This window comes from Dermacentor silvarum, chromosome 5 (genome assembly GCF_013339745.2).
Source record: "Dermacentor silvarum isolate Dsil-2018 chromosome 5, BIME_Dsil_1.4, whole genome shotgun sequence".
Classification (NCBI taxonomy): domain Eukaryota; kingdom Metazoa; phylum Arthropoda; class Arachnida; order Ixodida; family Ixodidae; genus Dermacentor; species Dermacentor silvarum.
Genome location: NC_051158.1, coordinates 33,767,975 through 33,778,869, shown reverse-complemented (window position 1 = coordinate 33,778,869; position 10,895 = coordinate 33,767,975).

The following is a 10,895-nucleotide window of genomic DNA, read 5'->3' as shown; positions in this document are numbered from 1 at the left end:
TTACAATTGTGGAGTGGGAGAGGGAAGTTTGTTCACTTCTTGTTGAATACATATCGACCACGCATACGCTCCAACAGCTTGACATCCAGCTCAGACCGATAGACTTTCCGCCCGAATCAGCCGATTGGTGGCCAGCTATCTCGCAGTCCTTTCTGCACAACAAGAGCATCATCGAGCTTGGCATAGGGGTTTATGTGGACTCCTGCGAAGATTTGGAATGCCTCGGCGACGCTGTAATCCGAAGCTCGACGATCCGAAAGATCCGCTTGTTGAAATGGTTTTCATCCGCACGCCTCAGCTTCCTTCGCGGTCTGCAAACCGGCATCTCCAAGAACCGTGCGCTGTGCAGCGCCACCTTGGACTCTGAGCCTTCTTCCGGGCCCTGGGCAGCCGTGTGGTTCGCGGTGTGCGACACAGCACGCCGGAACTCGGGTTGCGTGGCACGAGCTGCTCAATTCCTGAGCCACGCACGGTGTGACACGTGAGTACAGCGGCCATCTTCCATCATCCATCTGGCTATGTGAGAGAGAGGCATTCGTACCCGCAGGACGAAGGCCTCTCCCAACGTTCTCAGATTACCTTTTTTTTTTTTTTTTGCTTTAGCCGAATCCAACGTAAATACCCGCACATTTTTTAATCTCCATCGTTAGTGCGTCTAATGTTCGGCCCTCGACGGGATTCATCTCGTCTCGATCCTTGACACTAGTTCTGTTACTCAGAACACACCGCACGGCACCGGTTATCGGTTCTACGCATTACGTTACCTGATCCGCTCTGCTATTTCCTCGTGTCATCTGACCTACAACATCAGCTCCAACCGGCCTTTTCTCACTAATCAAAAGCACCATCTTCCTGTCTTTTAATTCTCCGCCTATCGTTTCACTTTTCTTCTCTCGTTGCGTGACCTTAAGTTGCCTTGTCATAGGTCCGTAATAATACAGACAATTCATTGGTTATTATATTGTAAAGGATATACGTAACATGTCGCCCCTTATCTGGAGCGGCTGCTAAACTGCACTCCAACCATCTCTTTTCGTCTGCACATTCGCACTTCATGATTAGCATCTCCTGTGGTTTGGTCCCGATTATAGTTTCGCTTGTTCAAGAAGCTGAACACCGACGACAAATTCTTGTCCGCTCGCCAGGCTGTCGAACATAATTTGCTCAAATGTATGTTTACGCATCTGTGCTAGGTAAACAAGACATTTATATTCCGCTTGCGGAGCTGTCAAGTGCCTGTCAATTTTATTATGCTTCAATGGCAACTGAAACGAAATCTGACTAGCTAAACAAGTTAAAGGCGGGTAGATGAAGGCGCTGTCAAAGGAACTGCGGCAAAGTCGCAAGGCTATCGCCATCAGTGGCGGGAATGATGCCCCATTTTAGCCAATCTGCCCCGGCTGGAATTCGTTGCTCCATGTTGCTCCAAAGGGGTCTTTTCTTACCTAAATTGCGCGATTGCTGCCCCACGACTTAGTTTCGGCGGCCCGCAATTTGAGGAGCTACCTCGCAATTGGGCAACAAAGCGTGGCGCCGCTGCATTCATTGGGCGCATGCGTTCTTTGTGTTAGAGCCACTGCGACAGCCGACCGAATCCAAATACTATTTTTACCTGCTAACTGTAAGGCTACACTGGATTAGGTCGCCATGCTAACTCTAGGACTCCATGGTCAATTCAGTAGTTCATACACATAGAAGGCTGACGCGTGATGGCGCTGTGTAGACTGAAAAGTACGCGGTATCCCCTACGCAAAAAAAAAAAAATGTGGGGGTTTTGCGTGTCAGAACCACGGTATGATTACTTCTCACGAGGTAGCGGATAACTACGGACTACATCTGACCACTTGGGTTTTATAAATGCGTAAGCATTTCTATGGTTACTCGACGAGAAAATTGTCCGAGCGTCCGTCGGTCCGTCCTTCGCGTGAGACGATCGCTTTCAAGTTCGCCAGCTGTGGGAGAAGACGACGAACGCGCGAGCAGTGGCACGAGTGCGTCTCCGTGAACACGCGACGTGTGCGATCAGGCAGACCGTTAGCAAGCCAGAACTACGGATCAGCAGTGGCTTCGGATCGGAACGTCATCAGCGCACCTGGCGGCGCTAACCGGCAGTAGTTTGCTTGCCTCATCAGTTCACGATGCGCCGCCTTTCGCAGCAGTTCGTGTCGCCGCAGCGCTGTCGCATTTACCGTAATGGCGCCAAGACCGACCGCAGCCGCGGAGAAGTCCTAGGATTACCGGCAGTGTTGAGTGTGAGCACTGGACACCACGTCGTTACTACGAAATGCTTGCGCATCATTCAGATAACTTTCCACAATTCCACATAAATTTTATGGCATGCGCTGACAAATGTTCCTTCTATAATCTTCATTCTCTGGCACATGCTCGGGTTTAAGTAAAACAAACGAATAAGGGAAAGCGCGTTGCAGGTGACAAAGTTGTGCACGTATCATTACACCTATTTTTAAATGCGAAGCATTTCTTGGCGAACATTTGCCACTTATACACTATCTGTCTGTCTGTCTATCTATCTATATATCTATCTAGCCGCCTACGTCCTGGTGCTCTCATGGCCGTTTCGTGAACTTGGTAGGCTTCCCCGCACACTGCTTCGCATAACATCGATTCCCACAGGGCGTGGGATCTGCCGGTTTTCTTCTAAATAGGATTGCGCAGACAACTCCGGCATGGCGCATGTCCTTACGAAGTGAACCGCGTGGCCCGCGATGCTCGCACTGGAGAGTGCGTTGTGCCTTTACGCATACTATTAGCCACTTTCGTGAACGATGGTGGCGCTGCGAACGGCGCTCCGGTGACGTCACACGAGGGACTCTCCTTTGTCGTCGGCTACGTTCCCGCTAAAATAGCTTCATTTTCACGCGTTTGCTCGCGCTCTGACAGCGTGCTCGCTTATCACGGCCCTCTCCTATTACTAACTGTATTTTTAGCGTGCGCACAATGCATGGTACACGGGCGTTTGTGCATTTCGCCCGCATCGAAATGCGGTCGCGATTCGAACCCGCGACCTAGCGCTTAGCAGCGCGACGTCATAGCCGCTAAGTCAGCGCGGTATAGGCTACTTATTGCTGCTGCTCGCCGGCAACTTTGTTCGTTGCGCCCTATTGCATTGTTTTGAAGATAACTTGAGGCCTTTATAGAGTTTATCATCGGACTCTATAAACGCCAGCACGCCTGTTAGGTGCCGGACCGCTCTACATGCACTTTCTCAACTGTCTTTGCTAATGCATGTGCCTTTGCTGAATGCTTGTGGTAAACAAGTTGAACGCGAATGAGTAAGCGGCCTAGCACTCACGCCTTGTCCTGTCCGCGCGTACCAGTGTCGGAATAAGTTAACCTTAACCTGCTCGCCCTACTGATTATGACTCATGAAACACAAAATTGGAGGACGCTTAAGCTTCGCCTCCAAGAGTGAAACGCGATAGCATTCAAAGATCATTGACTGCTTCTCACGCTTCCCGGCAATTGCAGCTTATGTAACCGTAATGTTTACCAGGAAACGCTGGCGGCGAGCGCTATGCACGAAGGCGAGCTTTCTGGTAGAAACGCTGCCTCTTGCGTAGGGTGACCCCCGATGTTGTGTAGAGCCGCGCCAAAAAATTTACATCATTTTCAGGTTTCTGTTATTGTTTCGCACTTTTATTAATTCAGTCTGAGAAGATTTAACATAAAAGGCATGCGCTGTCGGTGTTTTTCTTTCATAACACTTGTTTGAGGGCTGTCATATCAATTCTGAGGAACAACTTTGTCAAGAATAAGAAGAAAGGTCACCGAGGCGCCCAATTTTAACATGTAAGCTGTTTAAGCGACCCTTAAAAAGTGCGCGTTTCACGAAATTATCATCACCATTGGCTCGAGCGTCGTCGTCGTCTTCCGTAGCTGGCTTGTTGGCGCCCCTCGGTTGGCGCTCGAACTCGTGCTCGGCACGCGCTCGTGCCGATCCCTGTGTTCGTCGTGGTCGTTTTCTTCCACAGCAGGCTGCGTGGCCGCTGATCATTCCAGCGTGCAATTGGGGAGGCAAAGCTTGCACTAGGCCGCGCAAAGCTCGAGTCGCAACGAAGCTGGCCGATCGATTGCGTCTCCTGGTACTAGATAGGCGGGACTTGGTAGCAGCTAGGCTCGGCCTTGGCTATGCCTGAGTTGAGCTTGGTTATGCCAGTCATCTCTTAGGTTATGGCGCAATCGATCGGCCAGCTTCGCTGTGTCTCGAGCTTTGCGCGGCCTAGTGCCCAAGCTTTGCCGTTTTTTTTTTAATAATCATATCACAAGAAGCCAACAAACAGACACCAAGGACAACATAGCGGTAATTACTTTTACTTACTAAATGAAGTAATGAAATGATAAATGAATGAACTTTCCGCAGGTGGGGAACGATCCCACGTCTTCGCATTACGCGTTCGATGCTCTTACCAATTGAGCTACATGTAAGACAAGGTATGAACAACTTTAGTGATAGAATGGTGTGGCAATATAACCCGCATGTTGCGCATGACATATGGGAAGGCGTGGCACATACATATACCTAAATATATACGGGGAATTTTCGCTCACAGACAACTCCACCGACACGGGATTTTCCGCGACACGGGGCCATTAACGGTGTCGCGTTAAAATTGGTTCGTGCAGAATATTAAGCTTGCGAAGCCGGCCCTTCCCGGAAGACAGACTAAAGGAAAAAAAATTAGACTTAAGATGCATCAGATGAATCACTCACCTCAGTACCAGAAAAGCCATTCTTACCGTGTGTAGAGAGTTTTGTATACATATGCATACACGTACACATACATACACGCTCTTCTAAGGTCTCCCAAGCCTCTCTACTTCACTATCACGTGACCGGCTTCACACACGTGACTTCACACACACGCAACACTTTTTTCCGCTTTGACACTCTTGATGCTAATGCATTAATAATGGGACGCGGAACCGACAGGACGGCGCAAGCGTATCCTGTCTCCCTATGTCTGTCGAGCCTGTGGCGTCTCGATCGAGCAGCAGCAACCAAACCAAATTTGCCGCGTAGGAAAAAAACAAAGCTAAAGAATAAGCAAGCCCTTTTCCTTTCTGCTAGGTCAAGTTCTAAGAAAGCAGACGAAAAAAACATGAATGCAGCAGATCCAACTATAGTTGGAATCTATATACAGCGAAGCTTTGTGTGCGTGCATAAAAAGCCGAAACACGAGTTTGTGTTTGTTGAATGTCCGCACAAAGTGTCATGGAAGGCTTTAATGAGGCATTGTAGAGAGGCTAATGGAATGCTGCCGCCGTTGCTGCGGGTGGCTGTCCGCTTTGAAACGAGACAGTGGGTTGCGCCACCAAGCTTGCCACCGGATGCGCGGAGCCGAGCGCCACCTGGTGGTGGTGCAAGGAACCCAGCAGCCCGCGTACTCTGCTGTCATTTGTTGGTCTATTCGGCAAGAGAACAGCCAGGCCGCAGCACCCACGGTCAGGAAACCCGGCAAAGTCGCAAAGAAAATTTTCTCTTTTAAAAATAAAAGCGCACTTAAAGGCACAACAAACATACTCGTATTCCCATGTCGGAACGTCTGCATTGAAGTATTGTGCTGTTAATGCGCTGTGAGCGGTCGACTAGCGTTTCAAAACACGTTCCTTTCCGATAAGTGTGGAGTCGGCACAAGTGCCGCATTCCGTGGGTCCGTCGCTTCTGCTACGATAGCGTGCCTCGCAAATGTGCCTTAAACGCGTTTGTTAAAGCGAATCTTTTTCTTTTGTTTTCCCCCTGTAGCTTTCTCTGCACTTGCAGTTAATTTCAGCTGGTGTGAATACAGCGACGCGAAAGATTCTGCCAGACTAAAATGTTCTTGCCAGACTAAAATTGAAATAATTTTGTTTTTCTCAACAGGCTCTGCGCTGCCGCTTTGGACCGGGTCTCCCGCCATCCAGCCCCTGTGGCAGAGCTCGCGGAAGTGTTGTCCATCGACAAGGTCGAGGCAGTCGACATGGTACGACAGAAGTTCCGCTGCATCGAGGGTCTTCACGACTTCATGCGACTGGCCGGGGTCGTCAAGGAGCAGGTCACCTGTATGCCACGTCAGGACGGGCGCACGCAACTGGACGGCCTTAACCAAGCCTGCTGGTCCCACGTGAGGCGCTACCTGGAGCTGGATGACGTAGAATATGGGACTGCCACTCGCCGCTGAATCCGTCATCCGAGTTTCGCTGCCACCTGAGCTAAAGTCTGAAAGCGCTACCGAGAAGCAGGACCTTTCCCTCATTCGTTCGTCCTCATTACCTTAAATCAACATTCTAGTACGTGTAAACAGCCTTTCTCCTGCAGGTACGCGGGTAAGCTTGTGTGTGCCTTTTCTATTATGTAAGTTTTGCCATTGTGAATATTCGGTTCGCCCTGCGTCAAAGAAGTCCTTGGCTTATTTGCAATATATTCGTGCCGTGCGGCCACTGACATTCTGGAAGTAGTAGTTTGCACATGTCGTTTTCTTTTGTCTTACATCAATAACAGCGTCGCTATAGAATTTGTTGTATCCGTCGCTTAGTTTTCTCAGCTTTTCTAGAGTCTGACTAGAAGCGTGGATGTGTTGATCATAATAAACTTTACATTTGAAAAGTGCATATGCCGTCAGAGCTTTAATGTTCTCAAGCACGAAGAACTTGAGGCGTCTTACAGGGGACAATAACCGTTTCCCAACGCCACCAACCATGCTCTCACCCGGTTAGTCTACATCCTTATTGGTGGTCTACGGATGAAGGTGTAAGTGGTGAATCGGTGACAAGCAGTATGAATTAAGCAACGACGCTGTTTATTTTAGCTCTTTCTCAAATTATATGTGTTTGTATAATTGTGGACATTTTCTCAGCAAAGTTTGCGAACTTGATCATCGTTCTCATTGTATGAACAATTTACGCGAATAAAGTTCGAACTGCAAAACACTTGTCTCTTATTTTCTTATCGGGACACCCAGATTACGTAGTTGATGTACATGGCAGCGATGTGCCGAAGTCTTGCTGTTTATTAGCTCACAACCGTCGGGCCTGGATGATTTCGGGTTGCTTCCACATCCTCTTCTGTCGGCAGTATGGGACTAATGTGAACGCAAGTCGGCAAGTCGAGGCCTTAGTGTTAGGCAGGGTAATCTGGCTCCCTGTGAGCAGGCATCTGATTTGTTATTGCCGTGATTATCAACTGCACACAACTGCCAAATATGTCACGCGTCAGAAATGACGATATCAACGATTTGATGCGTTTCCTTTTTCTATATTACGGAACGTTCTCCAGGCGTTAGTTTTGACGTTATCGCTTCTCCAGACAAATGGACTCAAAACCAAGGCCGGGGAGACCCTGCTAGACTCCAACAACGACAACATGGACAACCAGTTGCTAAGGAATAATGTTAGGGAATAGAGCCTCTTTCTCGAAGAGGGAAACTTGGCGATGTAGCACTTAAGCGAATGTAGGAATTATTGGCAATACATGGTTTTTCTACTATTTGGCGTGGCTTGTTTGAGGATCCAAATGACAGACTCTTTTACTGGCACAGTGAGGAGCAGTGGAATGTGTTATGTTCACTGCCTGTACGTTTTGTTGTGTTGTTCGAGCTGCATAAAGAAGTTTCATGCGCGTGGCTACATCTTACTTATGACGTTGTAATAGTGATGCTATAAGAATACGATGATAAAGATCCAACCGATAAAGGAAGCTAATCATTTCCTTAGGTTACTCTTGAGAGGACGATGTTAGGTCCACTGAAGAATCAAGAAGGTTCGAAGCCAATGAAACGAGCACTACACGTATCATGCCCTGCATGCCCGTCGCTCATTACAATGCTGGCTGAACAGCTCTGACGGCGTTGCGTATATCCCATAAGATTTAATCTGCAGTGACAATGTAGGGGCGACAGCGACCAGTTTTCTCAGCGCTGCGTCAACAACACTCAGTATCGTTGCATCAACCTCGCCGTTGAAGGAATGGCAATAGAGCGTCCTGTAAAAGGGTCATTCCATGCCGCACGTACAAGAGGTGGCTCTCGACTAACACCGACTTCCATGAAAAAAAAATATGGCTACGTCACAGTGTTTGAAGAGGGGTATATCCACGATATTCCACCCGAGTAAAAAAATTTTTTTTTCACTGCGTCAGCGGCATTTTAAATTCGCATTGGGGCGCCGTACGTAAGAAAACTTTCTTTAAAAAGATGTTTTTCTCCAGGGGCCAATAAAACTTCTTAAGTGTCTTTTTTAACGATGGGGATTTCAAAAAATAATTCATTTTGAAGGGTGTTTGCTTTGTGTGTTTGTAGTCGGAGGAACACGTTCAATACAAGGGGTATTGAGACTTTTCATAAAATTGGCTATTTAATTGTATATAATAACGCCTGGGTGCTGTCGCCCGGAATGCAAACAATAAATTCAAAGTGGTTTGGTACTTTCCAAACTTCTTATCATGCGAGACAAAAAAATTCTGTATAGCCGTGTGTTCAGCCCTAAATTGGACACTGACATGGTCCACGCAAGAATGCAGAACATAATTTCAGAAAAATATTATATACATTTTCCAATCGCACAGAAAACGAAGAAGGGATATTCGATCGTACTTAGAACTTGCAACTGTCGCATTACAGTAAATGTTCACTATGCATTAACGCTTCTTCACTCAATGCATATCAGTAGTCATGACATGCCAACTAGCCCAAACCGCTACCCTTTAATTCAATACTTCGCTTGTCGCTGTTTCAGAACTCTTACAGAGAACCTAATTTACATACAGCTATACGTCGCCAAAGCGGCCGTAAGATAAAAGCTACCTATCACCTGCACTACAGCTTAACAACCACAGCGAGAAGTTGATCCCAGAAACCGTAAGTCAACAGCAGTATAAACTGCTAGAACATGTTCGCTAATCCATTCTTAGGGTGACGTCTTTCTGTACTTGCAGGCAAAAACAAAAAAGTGCGTTAAACTTTCACAGCTCCACTCTTTTCAAAAATGCAAGCATGGTAGAACGTTGTCATGGATAACTACCGCCACCTACAAATCTGTCTCCCCATTCTATTGCGTCCATTATATACCTATCCACTTACTTGTATTACAGCGATCGCGCTAAACCATCCATAAAGAGAGAGGGATACAAGGAAGGCAGGCATGTTAAATAGTCAAGAGTCCGGTTGGCTACCCTACGCTGGGGGAAGGGGAAGAGAAAAGGGAGAGCGATATATACCGAACCGTGCACCGACCGTACTAGAGTCAAAGGCGCTGGTCCAAACCAGATGTTCTGAGCATAAAAGTGCCCTCACTGCCTTCCGAGCCTATGACCGGTGTTCTAGTATAGCGTGTTCACTGAGAGGAGGATCATCTAGTTTCCTGAATGCGTCGAACATAGATTGTCTTTCTGCTTAAAATTGAGGACAGCGGCGCAATAAGTGCTTAATGATCTCGCATCCGCAGACATCACATGCAGGACTGTCAGCCACTCCAATTAGTGCTGAATAAGCTTTCGTAAAGGCAACTCCCAACCACAAGCGACACAAAAGAGACGCTACGCGTCGGTGCAGTCCGGTCGGAGGTCCGAGTTGCCACGCGCGGTTTAGTCTGTGCAGTCTCGTGCGCTTTCTACGTGCAGTATTCCACTCAGCTAACGAGTGAGTGCGTGCTAGAATCCGAAGCTGTCTCGCAGCGTCGGTTCTTGAGGGAGGAATGGGTACGCGGCGCTCTTGGTTTGACGTCCGAGCTGCCTTATCTGCGTCATTTCCAATGAAAGCGAAATGACCATATCCTGATATGGTTGGTATCCATTGAAAAGAGACATCATGGCCTTTTTCCCTGATGTGATGGATAAGTTGCACGATTTCGCACGTCAGCTGACCGCGAGTTTTATGTCGAAGAAACGACTGTACGCCAACAACCATGCATAAAATGGGGTACCGCAAGGACTCGTTATTGTCCGGCGCCGCTTTAGGCCTGTCGCGTGACAGCAACCACACGGCAAGCAACAGCCACCTACGTAATCTGGCTACTTTTGTGTCGCAAAAGGACCAAGGCAGCATACCTTGTGTGCCTTGCGCGAGGCTTACCTAGGTTGACAAGCGACCGCGACAACGGCGGTGAGAGGTGGGTGCGGGTGCGCCGGTGGTGAACATTGTCGAGCCAGTATAGAGTTACGCTTGAAGCTGGGCCGGCATCTTCGTGGAGCTTTTAACAAGTTGCAAACTGCAACGTTCAGGCAACTCGGGGACGATTCACTGCTCCTTTGTCTGAATGTGCCAGCTTACAACAGCTGACCATAAATTCCGTGGAAGGGACATCCTTCCCTGATTACTGGTCGATTCGCCCGGACAGCAGTCATCGGATTCCCTCGTTTATGGACACGGGGGAGTCGAATGCTTAAACATAGTTCTACTAGAGATTCTCGAGTTTGTAACGGCAGCTATAACTATTAGTCTGTTTCTGCACAATTAGCATGTAAAGAAAGTTATTTCGCTCGTTATGTTCAGAAGTTCTCATCCCTATGTCTCCAGGGTTCCTGGCGAGACGGATACCTCGAATACGGCACTATATATGGTAAGATATGGAGCGGAGGTTATGTTCAAGTAATCAGGTTGTTAAACTGTAAGCGCAGTTCTTTTCGACAATTTACAGTGCTTAGTTTGGATATCTCGTCGTGACGCTAAAGACCCACAGACGGCATCACGGTGTTGTGCGATGCGCACGAATTGCGCCTGCTGGAGACACGCCATCACAGGCGTGCTACGCTCATGACGGTGATCACGATGCCCCTAATGTGACGATTGTGATTCCCACGAAAGGATGAACAAGGTCCAATGATATTCACGGTATTACTGCCGATGGCCACGATTAAATATGCCTGTGATGATGCCCAATAAATGCGGTATGACGCGCATGAT